Genomic DNA, 14,540 nt, shown 5'->3' on the forward strand with positions numbered 1-14,540 from the left:
AAGAGATATCGACTCCAAATAAATTTTGTTATACAGATAATAAGGCAGAAAGATGCAGAAAGGGCTCTCAAGAAAATTGCGTGGGTGGTTTTTTTACCATAATAGTTTGAAAAAAAGGTGAACATTTTGGCTAACCCCAAATATCTTACGAACCAAAAACGCTAGAGACTTGAATTAAAATTTATATAATATATTGTAACGTGTAACGTAACAAAGAAGTATATTTTTTGAAAAAAATCCATTTAACGTTTTTTTTATAAATCAAAAAAACTGAACAAAAAAAATTGTCACCTCCAAAATTTTACGACTAAAATATGATTTCATCTCCAAAACCATTTTGTGCAACGGAGAATAATGTTTTTGATATCTGATAAAATGTTGAGAAAAATCGAATTGACAGATTTTTTACAAAAAATAAAACCTAAAAAAAAATGTATAAAAGTTGGTAAAAATTTATTTTCGACTCAAATATCTTTTCAAAACTTTGAGATATTGGCTTTAATTTACTTTTATCTTTCAAAAAATCTTGTTGTCAACATTCAGTTAAAGTTTGAAAAAAATCAATTGACAGTTTTTTTATAAAAAATAAAAACCTAAAATAAAATGTATAAAAGGTGGTAAAAATTGATTTTCGACTCAAATATCTCTTTAAAAATTTTAAATATTGGCTTAAAACTAATTTTATCTTATAAAAAATATTGTTTTCAACATTTTGTAAAATTTTTAAAAAATTCGAATTGACAGTTTTTTTGTACAAAAAATAAAACTCTAAAAAACAATACTTAAACTTGGCAAAAATTTACTTTCAAAATGCTTTTCAAAAATTAAAAATATTGTCTTCAAACTTATTTTATTTGACAGAAAATATTGTTTTCGATATTCAGTAATTTTTACATAAAATTCCAACATTCCGTTTTTTCATAAAAAATAAAATCTACAAAAAATAGTACGCAAATTTGGTAAAAATTGATACAAATCGACAGACGGGATGGGAAGTTATCAGTGTGGGTCTCATCCCAGCCTCCTTTTTTTATTTGACATTTGCGGAGAAAGGTCGTTTTACTTTATCAGAATCTTGGAGGCTTATGTCAATTCTACTTTGACATTTGTGAAGAAAAGTTGTTGAATTGAAATATTGTATCCAAATTTTGGAGGCTTATGTAAATTTAAATTTTGTGAAGTAAAGTATTTTTACTGCATCGACGTTTTGGAGGCTTATGTCAATTTCATTTTGACATACGTAGAACAAGATATATTTTTACTGTATCAAAATAACTTTCGTGAAATAAATTATTTTTACTGCATCGGAATTTGGGGGCTTGGCTTGTATCAATTCTGGAGGCTTGTGTCAATTCTACTTTGATATTTGTGGAGCAAGTTTTTCTTACTGTATCCGAATTTTGGGGACTTGTGTCATTTTAACTTTGGTATTTTTTAAGCAAGGTTTTTTGTATTGTATCGGAATTTCGGAGGCTAGCTGCAATTCGCAGTTTGACTTTTGTAAAGCAAGGTATTTTTACTGCATCGGAATTTCGGAGGCCGATGCCAATTCACTTTTGACATTTATGAAACCTACTGTAATTGAATTTTGGAGGCTTAAGTTTATTCTTCTTTGAAATTTTTAGAGTAAGGTTTTTACTGGATCGGAATTATGTCAATTCGCCGTTCACTTTTGGGAAGAAATGTTTTTTTACTGCATCGGAATTTTGGGGGTTTGTGCTAATTTTACTTTGATTTTTTCTGTGAATCAAAGGTACGTTGCATAACTCGCAGGTTGCTCCTATGACATAGGCCTTAAGTTCTTAAATAGTTTACGGATTTTTGTCTTAATATCAGTAATTCTTTTTTTACCACAGAAAAATTTTAAAAGTAGTCAATTCACAGATTTGAAATTATTTCATTGGCCTCTTGACAATAAATTGAATGTTTTCCGAACTACTGATGAAGCAATTTTGTTTCTTAATGCAGCCGCCGAGAAGATAATTTTTCACCAAATTTAAGTGCACACTCACGAATGTTTGATACCTTTAGTATGCCAAGATAACGTGGGCATTAGAAAAGGAAGAGAGAGTTTGAAAGAAGATGCCGGTATACGTAAGTTTTAAGTTTTCAAATATTGCAAGGACTGCGGAAGACAGAATGTGGTAAATCATTCCACATTCGCGTAGTATGGTTAAAGGACGAATCTCTGACCTTGACAATACGAACGAAGTTAAGTCAATTGGAGCTTAATTGAATAATACCGGAACTTTGTGGTGCAGAATTTTCCTTGCTTTTTTACTGTATCTGAAATTGGAGGGCTTCTGTCAATTCTTCTTTGACATGTGTGTAGCAAGTTTTTCTTACTGTATCTGAATTTTGGGGACTTGTGTCATTTTTACTTTGGCATTTTTTAAGCAAGGTTTTTTGTATTGTATCGGAATTTCGGAGGCTTATTTTAATTCGCTTTAATTCGTTTGATTTTTGTAAAGCAAGTAATTTGTACTGCATCTGAATTTCGGAAGCATTTGCCAATTTTATTTTGACATTTATGAAACAAGGTTTCTTTTACTGTAATCGAATTTTGGAGGCTTAAGTTTATTCTTCTTTGAAATTTGTGGAGTAAGGTTTTTACTGGATTCGAATTATGTCAATTCACCCTTGACGTTTGAGAAGCAAGGTAAATTTACTGCATCGGAATTTCGGAGGCTTGTAATAATTTTACTTTGATATTTTGTATGAATCAAAGTTACGTTGTATAACTCGCTTCTATGACATAGGCCTTAGGTTCTTGTATCGTTTACGGATTTTTGTCTTAATATCAGTTATTAATTTTTTACCTCGGACAAATTTAAAAAGTAGTCAAACCGCAGAATTGAAAGAATGTGTGATGGGCTTGTCACTATTCGTTCATTGGCTTCTTGAAAATAACTGATGAAGCAATTTTATTTCCTAATGTAGCCGCCGAGATGAGAAGATAATTTTTCACCTTAAACCAATTTTGTTACTCTAAGAATGGTTTAAAACTTTAGTATGCCATAGTGTGAGCATTAGGAAAAGAAAAGAGGGTTTGAAAAAAGATGTCGGTGTACAAAAGTTTTGAGTTTTTAAATATTCCAAGTACTGCGGAAAAAGGAGTGGGGTGAAGCATTCCACATTCAAACAGTACGGTTAAAGAACGAATGTCTGTACTTGACAATACCAGCGAAGTTGAGCCAATCGGACCTCAAGCCAATAATAGACTTTTCCTTAGGTTAGCGCCCCAAAAGTTTGGCTGCTGATATTCGTGAATTGAGTCTGACTCTCTTCCTACAGAATTCTAGGAGAACCTGAGCGCTGTAAATTAGAATACTAATCTTTCCACCACTCTATAGAAAAGAAAGCTGTAATTGTTTTAATTGACAACGACTGCTTGGAAATCGTAGTTCTTAAAAATACTTAAATCGTCATTAGCAAAAAATTAACACTAAACAGTTACTTTTCGACTTTTGACGCTCTTGGAACTTACGTGAAATAGTTTCGTCCCAAAATTGAGAATTTATATTTTTTTAACTTTTAATTTATAAGTCGTTCATCGAGAATCGGGCTTTTTTGCTAAAGATTATTGAATTATTCAAAATTATGTTCAGTTTTTGTCCTGTAAAATCTTAGATAAGCTCCTAAGACGATAATGACAATCGAGTAAATTTGCCCGAACAAATACTTTTTTATATAACATCATTTTTATGATTTGTACAATGCTATATCCGTCCATAATACAAACAGTTTAAATGAATGACAGCCAATTTGACAGATGTAGCTGCACCAATATGGCGACTATTAACTGTCAAAAATCGCTAGTCATTAATTAGAATACAAATTCTCAATCTAATTGAATTCTTTTCAGTATTAGAATATCTTGTTCTTATTTATAAGTATTACAATTGCATCAATTTATTTTTTAAGTTACTTTAAAAATATTAAAACCCGTGAATTAGTAAAACAAAAACAGATTCGAATTTATTTATTCCTCTCAATCTTTTTGAACAAATTTAAAAATGTTAAGCTGTCAGTTTGGCCTATTTATTTTATGAATTGAAATATTGTACCTGCATAAATGAGCGAAAATATTGCTCTGAATATCTTGCTAAATATGTTTGCTGTCTCTCATATCTCTCTAGCTTTATTATATAGCACTTAATCATTCAAATATATTTTCAATTACTTAAAAACGATATAAAACTTTCATTCAGGTGTCAATTAATTATTATTCATTTTTTATTTATCATTTATTATTATGTATGCACATATGTTCAAAGCGCATACATATATATATTCCGTCGCGTCAGCCAATCATGCCTGCCTTTAGAGACACATACTAGACACAAAAACATGATTTTCAGGTCATATGAAATTCTACACCATCTATACTCTATATAGTCTATGGTCGTATGTGGATATATTAAACTGTCCATCACTCTTCAATGCTTTAAAATAAAGTATTTTGGTTTATTATTATGCCAGTGCCGGATCAGTATTTTAAATATTTACAAACTCCTATTTGAACAGCCTTCGAAAGGATTTGATATTAAAAAGTTGTATTTTGAATAGAACATTTCTTTGACAGCTGTCACTTTTAAAGTTGGTATCTTTCAAAATTTTACAAGTTAAAACTCCGCCATTACTAAAACTTAACCTATAAACGCTTCAAAAATTTGACTTTAAATATTTAAAGTTCATTAAGAAAAGTAGTAACAAATTAGGTTCAGTTAGGATTTAAGGACTATTTACACTAGAGGGACCAACGACAATTTTTATGATTAAATCAACGAGTTTTTGAAGAAATTAAAAGCCTAAATTCTGTGCACATTGTAAACAAAAAACGTAGATACAATTAGCCTTTTCATTTTCGAAATTAGAGAAATTTAATAAAACAAATTGTTTGTCCTGAATAGTAATCTGATTGAAACGAACTGTCAAACTCAATTCGCGTTCCACATACAATCCACACTTCAACGAATAAAATGTTCCAATTTGATTAATATGGTTTGTCATTAGTTAAATAAATCAACAATTAAGTTCTTATTTGATTACATTATTTTGTAAAAATGAATACATATTTTTGTATTAATATCCTTTTTTTAATTATAAAAATGAATTCTTAGAAATACAAAATTATAATAAACATAAGGTATCAAACACAAAAACATCCAAATCTACCCCTGGTAGAGGTATTTTTAAGAGAATATTATGTACAGCACGTATCTATATAAAAACAATATTCTGGAAACACAATAAACACATTTTATATGCATTAAATAAAAAACAAAAAAATAAAGTTAACCTGCGTGCATTTTTAATAAATTAATGTATACTTTTTTATATTTAAACTTGCATTTAATTAACATTTTTTAAGGTTCTAGATGGGATATTTTTTTATAAACTTCGTACAACACATTTGGTTGCTTTTTTAAATAAATTAAGTTTATTATTCCCAGAATATAAGTATCTATAAAATATAGAGACTAAGTGAACGTGGTATATTTTGCTTTAATTTCTTTGCTTGTTTTTAATGATATTTTCGGAGAATCATAATTTTTAATATAATATTTTTTTTCATTTGCGGCAGATGCTAACTGGGCCTTAAATTATTTTTAACAGATTGAAGTGTAGAGTAGTTACAATAAATTTAATAAAAAAGTATACAATATTTAAAATAAATCCAATAGTGATGAGAAAAGAAATCTTAAGAAACAATTTCTTCAATTTTGATTAACATTTTATTTGCAAAGATAATTTTTTTCATTGGAATAACAATAACTACAAATTTATCAGTTCAATATAAATGATTTCAATATAAAATAGAACTCTTCGAACTGTCAATTGCAAATTCACAATCCACGCTAATAAAATTGGTTCCACTTTCCACAAATTGATAAACATATAAATAATTTGATGTACAAAACCCTTTCATTAAATGTTTTGGCAGGTGGTAATTGTCGATGGCAACTCATGTCAATATAATGTCACAATTAATTTATCGACTTGATGACTCTTTAACAGTGTTTTCAAATTGTGCAAATTTACTTTTCAAATTATGGATCTGTTCCAAATTCACAATAGTCCATACTAATTTATATTATAATAACATCTTTGATTTATTATATTACAAAGTTCTAAACCTTTAAGAAACACCCTATATAAAGGTTGATTTTTTTGAGGTTAGGATTTTCATGCATTAGTATTTGACAGATCACGCTGGATTTCAGACATGGTGTCAAAGAGAAAGATGCTCAGTATGCTTTGACATTTCATCATGAATAGACTTACTAACGAGCAACGCTTGCAAATCATTGAATTTTATTACCAAAATCAGTGTTCGGTTCGAAATGTGTTTCGCGCTTTACGTCCGATTTATGGTCTACATAATCGACCAAGTGAGCAAACAATTAATGCGATTGTGACCAAGTTTCGCACTCAGTTTACTTTATTGGACATTAAACCAACCACACGAATGCGTACAGTGCGTACAGAAGAGAATATTGCGTCTGTTTCTGCGAGTGTTGCTGAAGACCGTGAAATGTCGATTCGTCGCCGTTCGCAGCAATTGGGTTTGTGTTATTCGACCACATGGAAGATTTTACGCAAAGATTTTGGTGTAAAACCATATAAAATACAGCTCGTGCAAGAACTGAAGCCGAACGATCTGCCACAACGTCGAATTTTCAGTGAATGGGCCCTAGAAAAGTTGGAAGAAAATCCGCTTTTTTATCGACAAATTTTGTTCAGCGATGAGGCTCATTTCTGGTTGAATGGCTACGTAAATAAGCAAAATTGCCGCATTTGGAATGAAGAGCAACCAGAAGCCGTTCAAGAACTGCCCATGCATCCCGAAAAATGCACTGTTTGGTGTGGTTTGTACGCTGGTGGAATCATTGGACCGTATTTTTTCAAAGATGCTGTTGGACGCAACGTTACGGTGAATGGCGATCGCTATCGTTCAATGCTAACAAACTTTTTGTTGCCAAAAATGGAAGAACTGAACTTGGTTGACATGTGGTTTCAACAAGATGGCGCTACATGCCACACAGCTCGCGATTCTATGGCCATTTTGAGGGAAAACTTCGGAGAACAATTCATCTCAAGGAATGGACCGGTAAGTTGGCCACCAAGATCATGCGATTTGACGCCTTTAGACTATTTTTGTGGGGCTACGTCAAGTCTAAAGTCTACACAAATAAGCCAGCAACTATTCCAGCTTTGGAAGACAACATTTCCGAAGAAATTCGGGCTATTCCGGCCGAAATGCTCGAAAAAGTTACCCAAAATTGGACTTTCCGAATGGACCACCTAAGACGCAGCCGCGGTCAACATTTAAATGAAATTATCTTCAAAAAGTAAATGTCATGGACCAATCTAACGTTTCAAATAGAGAATCGATGAGATTTTGCAAATTTTATGCGTTTTTTTTTAAAAAAAGTTCTCAAGCTCTTAAAAAATCACCGTTTACAAAGAGCTTGAAAAAAATGACGGATTGACTTTGAAAACACGGTGCGGCCATATTGGCTGCGTTCAATTTCGTGTTGGATAGGGTATCTTGGATGGGTGGATTTTAAGATACCTTGTTAAACGTGTGGGATAGCTGTATTGAGATAGCTTTAAAAAAAAAAAACAAATTTCAGCTGTTCACAAAAACCAGAAAAACATTTAAGCTTCGAAGTCAAAATTGTTTATTCGGTGAATTGGTCACCTACAAAACGAGAACAAAATACGTCAATTTTGAAGTTTAAAAAACAGATCATAATTAACTTCCAAAATTAGGAGGCAAAAAGCATCGTCTATTATGTACAGAATATCCTCAAATACCACTTCAACTAACATTTTTTACCTTTTTGTTTACCAACAAAAACAAAAAGCTGGAATAAATTTTCAAGTTTCTTGAAATTCAACCATGTTTTGAATCAGCTGTTCTGTCGGTTACCTACATAATCGAGAAATTCTTGGATACATTTGTATTCCTTTTTTGACATCTCAGCTGTTTTTGATCACCTATTATTTTACACGTAAAACACTAACCAAATGGTATCCGGATACCCTATCTGCCTGAGATTGAACGCAGCCATTGTTTCTTGTTTTTTTCTGTCAAAAAATCTTCTCAATCATCGTGTCAAATTGCAGCGTTGAGCAATACCTGCAAAAAACTTTATAATTAATAAAATAGTATTCCAATGTAACAATTCTGCACGCGTTGCGCCCTTTTAATGTGCTACATGGTCGTCCTTCCAACTTCGACTATTCAATGTTTAGTGGCCAAATTCTTATCCACCAGCTCATGAATAATCAGCCAACATCTGGACCTCAACGAAACGCAAGATCTGCCGAAAACGGCGCCGTTGTCCTTGAACTGCAGCAGAATCCGAGTAGTCACTTCCGCGTCGCTCATAAGAACTTGGCCTGTCAAAAATTTGAGTCTGCATGTATACAAAATCCATGTGGCCCAGAAGTTTACAATTTGAAGTGTGGTTACTAGTTTGGAGCAGTTAGAGGTTGATCCCAATTGGTATATTTGTCCAATTTCCCTGTATGAACTTTAAGAAAATACTCCAATTTGACGGAGGACGTACAATGACATCTGCCCCTTCTATATTTTGCATGTCTAATCAATAGTGTAAAACAAAAATACAATCTTAAGAACATTATGGGACAAAAAGTTATCGTGTAGCATGAAATCTACTTTTACCTTACTTCACCAGTTTTCCGTTTGAAAGAAGAGCTCTTGGAACTTATTGGCCATTGCATTAAAATTGTTCGCAAATTGTTGACACTCCTAAACCCTATTCTGTACATTGTTTCCTTTATTTTAAGTACGATTAAGTTAACGCCAATTTGACGTTTCTTCTCTGTAATGTCTTAGTTAATTTGTTCTGAAAATTAATTTTATAAACGACGCAATTATAGGCGTCCAAACGTCAATGAACGGCCAACTTCAAAGTAAACTCAAGGTTTAATAGGTTTCTTTGTGTAAGTAGTTCTAGTTCTTGGAAAACACCAGCGACTAAGGAACAATGGGTTAGAGATATTCATTATATTTGGACCAAAGAACAAAATTCATTTAATTTGTGGAATGCAGCATGTCCTAAAATATTTTAACAATTCTTTTTTGGCTTTGTTTTGTTTTTCGGTACTTAAAAAGTATTTAATTTATGACTACCTCAGGTGGCCAACAGACTTTTGTTAAAAATAAGCCTTTGAATTCGGTCTTAATTTATTTGTTTACGGAAAACCACAGCCTACGTGGGGCTTATCAGCTTTTTCTCTATGCTAGGCGAAACTATGGGTCATGTGCAAAATGATGAGTTTAGAGACAGAGACCGAGATCGATCTCAAGCTGTGAGTTCGAACTCAAAGTGTTGAGATCGATCTCTCGACGAAAGCTTTATGTGGAAAATTCTTGTTTTGGTACGCAAAAAGATGGGCAAATGCTCGATTGCATGAGATCGATCTCACAAATTGTTGAGGATGGGTTTTCTCTTATTCAGTTGATCAACAACAATCAAAATGGCCGAGTTTCTGAATAATTTTGTTACAAATCGTGTTTATAAAAATATAAGATGTGCATTTGGTGAAGATTTTCAAAAACTGTATAGATTTAGTGAAACAGATGTGCAATTATTGACAGATGAGTTTATGGGCCCAATCCTGGTAACACGCGGTGGTGCTTTGACTCATCAAGAAAAAATGAGGATTCTTCTGCTTCAGGTAGAAGATCATATTTGACACATTTTTAGTAATTTTTTGTTTCACTTATGTCCTTGTCAAATTTGTTTTTAAATGTTTCTATGATTTTAAGCATATCATCTCTTTTTCTTACTCTTTAAACTGGTGACTGCGACTTCTTTAGTAAAACTTTATATTTAGTTTCGGTTCTTTTACTAGAAATTCACTAAGATGTTCAGCATTATTGTTTATTATTACACTTTCATTTTCGCTTTCAAAAGACATTTTTCCTTCTTGACTCAACTGACCGCACAGAAACTACTGATTTAACTAGTGCTAGTGCACACAAAGAGCTTTGAGATCGTTCTCATATCACTGAGTCAGAACTGTAGAGAGTGAACTCGTTTATTTGCATATGAAACTGAGTCCGAGTCCGAGGCTGCACCATCGATCTCACATGCGAGTTCAAGCTTGTAAGCTTTGACTCTGAGAACTTTCCCATCTTTTGACATATGACCGTATATCTCGCATGCTTCGAAGTATATATTCGATATAGAACGTGAAATTGGATTCCTATAATTTCATATTTCATGGTCAAAAGTGTCCCGTTTTCTGATCACTTGCCATTAGTAGTTGAATTCCGAACTAACTTAATAGAGCAAGACAATATAACGGTTTTATAGCTGCCACCAACATTAAATTGGAAAGAAGACAGAGCGCACGAGTATCGATGCAATCTGGAACGGAATCTTTGAAAAAATCATAAAACTCTCATGCCCGGAATCGAGAAAATACCAGGGAAAAATTTTTAAAAGCAAACAAAAATGGTTCCACGTAGATTGCGGAAAAGCATGCAAAAAATCATTGGGATGGTTAAGAACAAAGTTTTATGAAACCGAGGCTCTTAAACTTACAAACTGCAAGAACTCCAAGGAATTCTGGATGGCGATTAACCAATTAAATGGAGCGAAACCAAAAATCAGTTTGAAACTAAATATCGATGTATTGCATTATCACTTCATGTTGCTTTTGAACCCAGAGAGTCTTACGCTTCCTATCCAATACGCTAAACCTTCCTACTCGAATGATATTTTGGATAGTGTCATAACTCATGATGAAGTTAAACCGTATTAGTAAAAAAAAGGAATATTAACTTTAAATTTAACATCGGCTTTCAATACAATATTGGATACTGGAAGTATTCCAGAACAGTTTAAAAATTCCTCAATTTTTCCCATACACAAGAAATTCAACATTGATGATCCATCCAACTAATGAAGGAAATTCTTTCTCAATGCCACCTTCAAGATATTCGCAATATTATTAAATAACCGATTGACCCGTTGGATTCATAATAATAAGTTGCTTAGAGAATTTCAGGCAGGTTTTAGAAGTTGCTACTCGACTATCGACAGTATTTTTGTACTGCAAAGCATAGCGGCAATCTCTGTTGAACCAAAAAGAACCTCTACGTATTTTTTGTCGATATCAAGGCAGCTTTTGATACCGTTGAACGCCGATCACTATTCTTCAAGCTTTATAATTATGGGATGTCAGACAAATTTGGACAGGTACTAGTAAGCATCTATAACGAAAATAAGGCAGCGATATGGAATGGGGCCGAAAAATCGGAGTGTTTCGAATAGAAGATGGGAGTCAAGCAAGGTTGCAATTTAAGCCCAAATATTTTTGCCTTGTTCATAGAGGACCTGATTGATTTTCTTCTTTTGAAGATAACGTCATATTGTTTGCTTACTCGCCGAAAACCTGCAGTTGATGATTAACCGACTAAATGTGTACTGCCGGTTATGGAATCTGAAAGTTAATTTGAGTAAATCCAAGGTGATGATATGTTCTGGTAGAACAGCCAGGAATAAGAAGTGGCACTATGACAGAGAACCAATCGAGATTGTTAAAGCCTACGAATATCTAGCATTTACCATAACCAGCAACCTTAATGAGGAAACACATATTTAAAAAAAAGCTGATTAAATCTAATAGTGCAATATCTGCAACATGGAAGAAATGCTTGTCAAACCAGTCAATATCACATAGTGTTAAATGTAAGGTCTTTGTTGCAGTGGCGAAATCTATGTATGCAGCACAGGTATATGGGTAGGGGCGACATTTGAAACGGTCGAAAAACTTCAGAGGTTCTTCATTAAAAGATGCATTCTTTTACCGAAAAACACTCCAAACTATATGATCTCAATTGAAACAGTATTAGCACCGCTCTTCGTCAAAACTATTAAATGTCATATTGATTATATCAAAAAAGTTTTAAATATGCCAAATGAAAGACTCCCAAAAATTATGCCATTGAAAACAATTGAGAAGAAAAATCTGTGGTATAAGAAGCTAGAAGACCTTGCTGCCTACTGTAGAACAGACTTTCGAATAGTTGATAAAAATGGTAATTACTGCGATGACGACTTCCGGAATTTTTGCAAATTTAGATGAAAATCTGAGAGCCGACGCTATTAATGAAGCTACATCCTCGGTGCATAGATCAACGTACAACCATCTAAATCACAATTTATGCTAACGTAAATACTTTTAAAACGAAAACAAACAGGAGCTCGTATCGGCAATTTTCTGATTCAACCTTTTCCTCCGCAATATTAGGTCAAGTTCAAATGTTGTTTTCCATGGATAGGTTCAGATTTCCGTCAAAAATTGATTTTTTTTGTGGTGGATGGAACACTGTACGTGTGTACGTGCTAACAAGTGTGGTATAGCTGTCAAATTTCCAGCTAAATATTTCTTTAGACTAGTATTAGTATATTAGTGCAAAGATTGGTAAACTTGACAAAAACCAGGTCTGCATATTTTCTCTTAAATCAAAAATAAATCAATGTGTGCTTTGACAGATCTAGATTAAGTATAACTCGATTTGTCTTACCCATGTCCCATTAGTTTGTTTAAATTAGTTTTATAATTAGCTTGTATTTAAGCCGAATAAATTTCCCGCCAAAGTTAAAGTTAAAAAAACCACCCATTCAACTTTCTGAGCATCTTTTAATATTGTTAAAAAAGGTTTACTTAAAGTCGACGACATTTGGTTTAGATTCAAAAAGGGCTGATAAATGTCAAAATTTTCTATTCGACAAATCAGACCCTTTTGCATAAAAACGATAATATTCAAAAATACTCTAAAAACCAAAGTTAAGCCATTTAAATGACCTTCCAGAACCGCCTCCGCGCGCACAATCCACACAAATTAGAAGGTCCGCAAATAAATTCATTCAACTGAACAACGATAAAATAATTGCTTCTGTTTCTGGTGCTGTATGCTGATGATGATGAGTCACTTTATCTGTAGCATGTTTGCAATTTGCTTATCGCCATCATCCATGAAGGTGTCGAAATCGGAAGCATGTCACAAAATGCATTCCAGTCACGAGCCAAACACGACCTCTAGACTTTCCTATAATTACGAGTATACCTACAGTTGTAACGCAAACGCAACACCTTCGTCCTTACATAGCTTAAGCTATAATATATTGACCAATTTTAACAATATAATGAACCTGCTAGGGCCAACACCAGAAACGGAAAATGAGCAAATTGATGTTTCCATTTCATCCGAATCAGCAATTACATTACAACGCTTTACCTTATCTCTATTTTAACCAATGTACAGAGGGCTTATTGTTCCGAAAGAACGATTCTAAAGCTAAAGTGCCAGCCATTTGGTGTGTTGTTATATACATATATAGAGAAGATAGGGTTTGATTGAGGGCTCGAGCGGAGCAGAGCAGAGTGAGAGTATAGATATCCTGCTAAAGTCTGTCTATTGCAATTCATTACCAATTTAAAGGGGTAAAAAGGGAAAGCTGTGATCTATATGCAGCAGAGGCAGCAGGCAGCACCCACAATCTCGCATTCTGATTTAATGGCTGCACTCACGACTCAACTATATACTTGACTGTTGACTGCCTGGCTGACTGCTTGCCTACCTTATAGCTTTGCAGCTTGCCTGCTTGCTGTTGCTGTTTGCCAATTCAGATTCAGATGTCAATGGTTCAGGTCGATTGGTAGAGTAATTATTCAGGGAGCCATAACCCTCTTTACGTCGGTACACCTTTTGTTCATTTAAGGGAAGGCCGCCGTGACTAGACTTGTTAACAGCGCCAATGACACGTCTGGTGGAGCTAATGCAACATCGATCAGAATCAGACCTCATTTGCACTTTAACCACTCACAGAACAGTCGAGTCACCATCACCTTCACCATCCTCATCAGCCAGCGGCGCCCAGCACCCAGCGCCAAAAGCAAGTCGAGCTGAGCCGATGCAGTCTCTGTTTACTCCCAGTTCCAATATATGTAAATAATAATAAACCACCTACCTACAGTACAACTGATGACGACGACCGACTACGCGACAACAATTGCACTCTCTAGCTACTATAATGGTTGAAGTGTGGTAAGTTGTGCCTTGTGCCAGACAATGGCATTAAGTCGAAACTACGGAACAATATGCAATTGTTTTATTGTTTACTCTCGCACTTGATATAGGTTTGAAGGGTTAAATCTCTGAATGACTCGAGACCGAAGAGTCGGCACTTGGCTGCTCGGAGTCGGGAATCGGGAGTCGCGGTAGTTGGAAACGGGACAGACACAAAAATGTGCATTAATGCAAAAATATGCATAAATATTTTCAAAACAATGAAAAATGTGACTTCCTGTCTTTATACGAAATTATATGAATGCATACGAGTATTTATGGAAATTCGGGTTTCAGAGGAGTGACTATTGCCATCAACTTTGGGAGTGGCATTTATTTTGGTATCAAGATCTGAATAAGCTCCAAACAACTCTTAACATTTTCAAATTTAAAGTAACGAAAAAGATTAAAAAAGGTT

At 33.7% G+C, this 14,540-nt stretch overlaps 1 protein-coding gene across 3 annotated transcripts in view; it reads left to right on the forward strand.

The window, feature by feature from the left end:
• LOC129948794 (serine protease inhibitor 28Dc-like) overlaps positions 1-14,540 on the forward strand; it is a 40,638-nt gene that overhangs the window by 20,798 nt on the left and 5,300 nt on the right. The gene's annotated exons all lie outside the window — the stretch shown is intronic.

The sequence above is a fragment of the Eupeodes corollae genome, chromosome 3 (assembly GCF_945859685.1).
Source record: "Eupeodes corollae chromosome 3, idEupCoro1.1, whole genome shotgun sequence".
NCBI lineage: Eukaryota > Metazoa > Arthropoda > Insecta > Diptera > Syrphidae > Eupeodes > Eupeodes corollae.